Source organism: Microtus pennsylvanicus, chromosome 15 (genome assembly GCF_037038515.1).
Source record: "Microtus pennsylvanicus isolate mMicPen1 chromosome 15, mMicPen1.hap1, whole genome shotgun sequence".
NCBI lineage: Eukaryota > Metazoa > Chordata > Mammalia > Rodentia > Cricetidae > Microtus > Microtus pennsylvanicus.
The window spans coordinates 38,120,581-38,126,732 of NC_134593.1; the positions used below are offsets into that span (position 1 = coordinate 38,120,581).

General features: G+C 47.4%; 1 pseudogene; it reads right to left on the minus strand.

Annotated features, from left to right (window-relative positions):
• Positions 1-2,776: 2,776 nt before the first annotated feature.
• On the minus strand, positions 2,777-5,375 carry LOC142835885 (DNA fragmentation factor subunit alpha pseudogene; annotated as a pseudogene).
• Between the last annotated feature and the right edge of the window lie 777 nt (positions 5,376-6,152).

Sequence of the window (6,152 nt, forward strand, 5' to 3'; positions counted from 1 at the left end):
GATCTAGCTTGGGTTGGCATATTCAGTATCTGGTGAGAGTTCACCATACTTGCTGGTGTGTAGGTGACCATCTTTCCACAGTATCCTTCCATGGCTGAAACAGAGATCACCTCCCATGGTTTTCTTTAAAGGCGCTAGTACCATTTGTGAAGAACTATTGAACACAAGGGAAACCACTCTTGTGTAACCTGGAAACTGTGTTGAAAGCATGTCACGTTGTTTTGAACTAAGACTTTGTTTTGTCAAAACGAATGTAGACCATTTGAGACCAGTCTGTCTACACAGCAACAGCAATAAAAGAGATAACTTTTTTGACTTGAAGGCTGTTACTGTTGTAGAAGGAGAAAAATATTTACGAACAGCTTGAATATAGCAAGCTTTGGCTATGAAAAATATTTGTTAAAATGTGCAAAATATTAACCCCAAAGTCAAACATATGGAGGATTTACTCCATGTGCTGACACACCCAAAGAGTTTAAGAACTGAGACTGGACAGTGGCCCTGGGATCAAATGACTGCTTCCCAAGGCACAGAACCTCAAGACTCTGCGCTGATAGCCACCAGCAAGAGGACTTTGACACTAACGCCTGTGTGGCTCTGATTGAATTTTGGGTACCATCGCTGGGTTCACACACACCCTTCTGTCAGCACTGTTTGCTGGCAGATGCTCTCAAGGACCTCCTGGGACCTCCAACAATGCCATCCTCCTGGCCTGCCACAGCTGAAGGACTTAACAGTAGACATGGGTTTGGGCTTGCAAACTCCTGGTGTGTTCTACCCAGAGAATATTCCACACTGGAGCAGCATTAACTTCCCTGACCAACTGTTCCCACAACCTTTATCTTAGCATGGTATTACAAGGAAGGTTTGTGTGAGTAAACCGAGCATGCTCCAAAGGCAATTCTCATGTGGGCATCTGTCCTGGCTGGTCTTTGAGCAACTTGACACATACACACTAGAGTTATGTGAAAAGAGAGAACCTTAATTTAAAAATATGCCTACATAAGATCAGTGGCGTTTTCTTAATTAGTGATTGATGGGGGAGAGCCCAGTCCATTGTGGGTGGGGCCATCCCTGGACTGGTGGTCCTGAGTTCTATAAAAAAGCAGGCTTGAGTAAGCTATGGGGAACAAGCTAGTTAGCAGCACCCCTCCATGACCTCTGCATCAGTTCCAGCCTCCAAGTTCCTTCCCTGATTTGAGTTCCTGTCCTGACTTCCTTCAGTGATGAACACCAATATGGAAGTTGTAAGCCAAATAAATCTTTTCCTCCTCCCCAGCTTGCTTTTTGGTGTTGGTGTTTTGTGGTGGTCATAGAAACCCTAACTAAGACAACATCCTAATTGCCAAGTGCCTGACAGCCTACTGGCTGTGCTCTCCAAAATCTCCTAATGCTGTTGCCACATTGGGGAGTTAAGATTTCAACATCTAGAAGAGACAGAAATAGTCAGGCCATACTGAACAACTTGGGCTTATTCCAGGCATATGTGGCTGTTTTGAATTATCTTCTTTCTGCTGGGGCAATACCTCAGAATACTTGAGATCTAGGAAGGACAGGATATTCTCTGAGGAATGGAAGTCTTTTGTTTTTCAAGACAGAGTTTCTCTGTGTAATAGCCCTTGCTGTCCTGAAACTAGCTCTGTAGACCAGACTGGCCTCAAACTAGATTCTCTGAGGAATGGGAGTCTTGAAAGGCTATAGTTTCAAGTGTGTGGACTTCAGTATACATGCCCAGGGCCAAGAACTTATTCAGAAAAGACCTCAGACTACATGAGATGACAAGCCACGAGGATATGTTAACTCAGAAACTGCTTTGACAAGCAGATAGATATTCAGCCTTGAGCTTTGGAGGAGAATCTTAAATCAATGAAATAAAGCAAAGGGAATGGGCCAACAGAAAGAAGAGGCCTTGAGGGTGTTTATACAGTAAAATTAAATGTATATAGGATTATGGTTTTTAATCCCAGTAATCATGGCAGAGATAGGTGGATTTCTCTGAGTTTGAGTCCAGCATAGTCTACATAGAAAGTTCCAGGTAATTCAGGGAGTCTCAACAATAACAAATTATTGATAGTTGGTATGGTAGCATATACCTGTAAGCTCAGCACTTGGGAGGCAAAGGGTCTCATTTTGTAGCCCAGGCTGGCTCAGCGCGTGAGAGCACATACTGCTGTTACAGAGAGCCTGCATTCAGTTCCCATCGCCCACATTAAGTGGCTCGAAACTATCTGCAGCTTAGCTCCAGGGAACCTGATGCCCTTTCCCGGCCTCTGTGAGCATCTGAACCCATGTGCCCATTATCACTCACATACACACACATCTGCTTCATTAAAGAAATCGTAAAAATAAAAGAGTGACCATCACATATCACTTGTTTAATAATGAAGTTTTGGAACCAGTGAAATCACTAGTGGGTAAAGGTACTAGTCATCAAACCCAGCAACCCAAGTTTGCCCCGGGGAACCCATATGACAGAAAGAAAATCCAATGCCCACAATGGTCCTCTGACCACCAAACTCAAACTGGGGCACATGTTGTGGAATATTGTTTTAACTAGGCAAAGATGTGTTACTTTTGTTTATGCTGGGGAATATTACTTTAACCATGCAAAGGTGTGTTACCTTTGTTTATGCTGCATTTGTTAGCAATGTAGGCTGTGTTATAGTTATTTATGCTGAATTTCTTTTTTTTATAATATAATATTAGACTTTAATAATGCAAAAGACTTAGAGAACCGAGGTTCCCGCGGAGAAGAGGAAAGCAGAAGGGGAGGGGGGAGCACACCAGGAATATTTATTAGTAAGAAATATCCTCAGGGGACCACGCCCTACAAGCAAAGTGATTGGCTGGGGGGCTTCCCCTACATAGAAGGACAAACGTCGACCAGAGCGGCCTTTCTGGAGGGCGTGGTCACCTCTGCTAAAACAGCGTCCCGGAAGGCAGGAGGTAGAGCAGCGCGGAGGCAGTAGAGTGGGAAGGGAGGTTGTTCACTGCTAACAAAACCAAGGGCTTCCTCAGCAAAGCGTGCTTCCGGTGGAGCTACTTGGGGTTTTGTCTGGCGCGTTTGGGGCTCTGCTGTTCCTCAGGCAGTGGATCCCTCCTCCCCGAGACATTCCTGAGGGAACGCAAGCTCTGCACTTGCTGCAGGCGCCGGGCGAGCTCCGCGCTGCAGGCCCGCTGGACTGTCTCTGCTTTCTTTATGTCCCCGCTCAAGGCAACAGCCAGGGCTCTGGGGTCCTCCTTGGAGACCAGCTCCAAATCCTGACTAGATAAGCTCAGCTCTGGGGCAGGCTTCCCCTTCAGCACAGTGAGGATCTGGCTTGTAAGTGCCACTTCGGAAGCCATCTCTTTGCTGATGCCCGTGTCCACCGCATCCACGTCTCCACCGAGGGCGGCTTTGGGCTCTTCCTGGTTGGAGAAGATGGCGCCCTCCTTCTCCAAGGCCCGGAGATACAGTTCTAGGAGCTCCTTGCACTGGCGGGCCTCCTCTCTCTGGTCAAGCACCTGCTGGAGCGCGTTCTGGAGCCGTTGGACAGTGGCACAGCTTTGGCAAAGCTCCTGAGCCAGTTCTGAGCACGGGATGTCAATGAGCACTTGGAGGTCCTCTTCTGAGAGCAGGATGATGCTGGACAGGTCCTCTTTCAGCTGCCTGGCCACATTCTTCCACTTCGCCCCGGCTCCGCTGTCTGTTTCGTCGGCATCAAAGGACTCTTGGGAAACCCAGGCTGTTCCTCCATCCGAATTGTTACACGTCCACTTCTCATTACAGGCCAAGGCCACAAACTTGGTATTGGAAGGGAGACAAAGGAAGTAGTCGTCATCGTCCACTATTGTACCGTCCTCTGCCAGGACCAGGGTGACTGGTGTCAGGGACTCATCAATGGCCAATACTTCGCAAGCTTTGCGCCTCAGCTCCTCGAGGCAGGAGGCCGCCACGCCGTGCTGATCGCGGTTGTGGTTGCGGCGCAGCAGACACGGCTTGAGAGGCCGGATGTCGTCCGGGTCCGGGTCCGGGTTGCTGGCTCCCCGCGACAGCGCCATCCTCCTCAAAGTGCAACCTGATAGACTGGGAATTCGCGGGCAGTCCAGAGCCGCTTTCCAGGTCCCGGGCACCCCTCCTCCCGTGGCCTGTCGGGAGATGTAGTTCTCTTTGCGTGACAGCAAGGCACGCCGGGAGATGTAGTGCTGGCTAATCGCAAGACACAACAAAACCCACGTGGCGAGGTTTATTGCAGCTTGCGCAACAGTGAAGGGAGAGAAGGGAAAAGAAAAAGAACGTACAGCGTCTCAGGTTTTAAAAGGGAACCCCACGCACGTGCGTCAAACTGCGTCAAACGTCACCTTCCGCGCCTGCGCGGCCTTTGCGTTGAACGCTGCGTGCTTCTGGGTACAGGGAGGAAGGCCTTGGTCCTGCCTCAAGTGATGTGACAGACTTTGTTGACTTTGCAAATCCATGCAGTGTGTCGCTGAATTTCTTTATTTATGAAAATATGTATTACTGTTTAACCTTGCCTGCCTAAGGCACCTGATTGGTCTAATAAAAAGCTGAACAGCCAAAAAGTAGGCAGAAGAGGGATAGGCGAGGCTGATGGGCAGAGAGAATAAATAGGGGAAGGAGAGGAAGGAGAGAAGGAGGGAGAAAGACACCTGGGACCAGCCAGCCAGATGGACATGGAAGAAGCAGGGAAAATAGGACATACACAAAGAAAAGGTATAAAGCTCCAAGACAAAAACCAGATAAAGAGAAACAGGTTAAGTTAAAGGAGCTAGGCAGAAAGGAGTCTAAGCTAGGCTGAATAGTCACAACTAATAAGAACTCTCCGTGTCATGATTGGGAGCTGGGTGACAGCCCCTCAAAAGAAAAAGACTGGTACAGGCTCATGCACCTACACATAACATGCACGAGTGCGTGCACACACGCGCGCGCGCACACACACATACACGTGTGCGCGCGCACACACGTGCACACACACACACGTGTGCGCGCGCACACACACACATACAAATGTAACCTCACTGATTAAGTAAATGTAAAAGAAAAAACTAAAGTTTTGTTTTTTGTTTTAAACTGGTTCCCATGTATCCTAGTCTGGCCTTGAACTTACTATGTAGTCTAGGATGGCTTTAAACTTCTGATTCTTCAACCTCTACCTACCAAGTGCTGGGGTCACAGTCTGCACTACCACACCTAATTTATGCAGTTCTGGGCATCAAATCCAGGTATCACGTGTGAGAAGCAAGCACTTGACCAAGTAGCCACATTCCCTAGTCCAAGAACAAGGTATTTTTTTTCTTTCTTTCTTTCTTTTTCTTATTTGTGTATTTGTGTGTGTTGTTGTTCTTTATCAAATAGTTATAAAAATTAAAGTAGGAGGCTCCCATTCTGGATTTCTATGACTTGTCCTTGTGACATAGGTATTTCTCATCCTCATCCTTGATGTACTATAGAGTTAATTTTAAAGATTGTTTGATTCAAGTTGAAAACACATGGTGGGACTTGCACAGGGGAGGTTGAGAATTGTATCTTGCACAACACCTGGAAGCAACACTCTGGAGGAAGGCCCACTGTCAGGGATCCTGTCTTTCCACAGGAAAGGTCCTTTTCCTCATCACTCATCTGTTGTGGGATATCCACCAGGGAAGATGGCTCCAACGTAGGCTGAAGCCAATGGAAACTGCCGGCAACTACACTCAGTGTTTGGGATTCCAGTGTAGCACCAAACCTTTCTCAAGGTGCGCCTCTGAGCATGGGAAAAACAGGTTCTGGATTGACACACTTCAGTTAAGGACAGTTAGCCAGAAGCAGAAGTACCGAAGCCAAAAAGCAAGGTGAGTACATTTAGAGACTTTCCCAGCTTCGTGGACTTAATTGCATTTTGTATTTGCTTTGGCAGGTGTTGTTACTGATGTGCTAGGTTCCAAGGCCTAAATGATACTTTCATCATGGTGTCTGTTAGGCTAAGATCTGGAGGCCTGATACAAGAGAAACTACAATATTTGGGTTTAGCTATTTTTACATAGTAAGGGAATATTATTCCAGTCTTTGCCTTGAAGGCCTGAAATTCAGCTTCTCCGGAGACTGAAGCAGGAGGCTCAAGGGATCAAGACCTGTCTGGACTGTTGGGCAAGTTTGCAGACAGCCAGGGCAAACA